Genomic DNA, 1,311 nt, shown 5'->3' with positions numbered 1-1,311 from the left:
TAATATGTTGAGTGCTTTTGTTTTAATAACTGGATCTCCATTTGATATTTTCATTTGTATAACTCATTTGCAGTTTGAAAATTTTTTTTAGTGCCAGTCCTTGACATATCATGGAAAGTTAATTTTCTTTGCATTTTAATATATCTGAATCATGAAAAAAAGTGATGAAAATAAATTAAAACTTAATTTTAAAAAAAGGCAATGACTAAAAAGCTCCAATCTTGACCTTTATGGCCCTTTAGGTATCTAGTTAAGGCTTTCAGGACTTTCATTTGCTGGTGTGATTCAACTCAAAACAAGAAGAAACAGCTGCAGACACCCATTAGCAATAAGAAAGTGGAATGTAAGTATGAATCTAGGTAAAACTAGAAGTCATCAAAAATAATATGGAATGCATTAGGTATTTGGGAGCTGAAATGGGCTCATGCTGGCAATTAAAAATCAGACATTACATGATCTACTATGACAGGAAGGACAAAGTGAAAAAGAATGCAGTCACACTCATAGTCAAAAAGAACACTTCAAGATTTGTGGTCATGAGGAATCTATACATAAAGAGGCACTCATCGTAGCAGAACAAGGGGACAGTGAATGGTTTAAAATCAGAAAACTTGTGCAACAGGGTTGTGTTCTTTTACCATATGTATTCAATCTATATGCTGGACAAATGATCTGAGAAGCTTTACATAATTTATGAAGAAGCACACAGCATCAGGATTGGAGGAAGACTCATTAACAACCTGCAATGTGCAAATTATACAACCTTGCTGGGACTTAAAATTCTTATTGATGAAGATTAAAGATCACAGCATTCAGTATGGGTTGCACCTCAGTGTAAAGAAAACAAAAATCCTCACAACTGGACCAGTAAATAGCATCATGATAAACGGAGACTGAAGACGTCTAAGACTTCATTTACTAGTATTCACTATCAAACACTCATGGAAGCAGCAGACAAGACATAAAATAATGTATTGCATTAGGAAAATCTGCTGCACAAGATCTCTTTAACATGTTTGAGAGCAAAGATGTCAGTTTGAGGACTAAGGTGCGCCTGACCCAAGCCATGATATTTCAATAGCCTCATATGCATGTGAAAATTGATAGTGAATAAGGAAGACTGTAGAACAGAGGTGGGGAAATTTTTTGCTTCTAAAATTTATGACATCATTCACAGGTCACAAAAAATTATCAAATTTAAAATTGTTGTTGTTGTTAGGTGCCATCAAGTTAGCACCAACTCATAGTAACTCTATGCCCAACAGAACAAAAAACTGCCTGGTCCAGCGTCAACTTCACAATTGATACTAA

General features: G+C 34.8%; 1 protein-coding gene across 1 annotated transcript in view; it reads right to left on the bottom strand.

Moving 5' to 3' along the window:
- The window catches only part of LOC102820845 (AP-3 complex subunit beta-1-like), a 370,338-nt gene that overhangs the window by 231,450 nt on the left and 137,577 nt on the right, over window positions 1–1,311 (bottom strand). The gene's annotated exons all lie outside the window — the stretch shown is intronic.

This window comes from Chrysochloris asiatica, unplaced genomic scaffold (assembly GCF_000296735.1).
Source record: "Chrysochloris asiatica unplaced genomic scaffold, ChrAsi1.0 scaffold00234, whole genome shotgun sequence".
Taxonomy (NCBI): domain Eukaryota; kingdom Metazoa; phylum Chordata; class Mammalia; order Afrosoricida; family Chrysochloridae; genus Chrysochloris; species Chrysochloris asiatica.
This window is presented reverse-complemented; position numbering and strand designations above follow the sequence as displayed.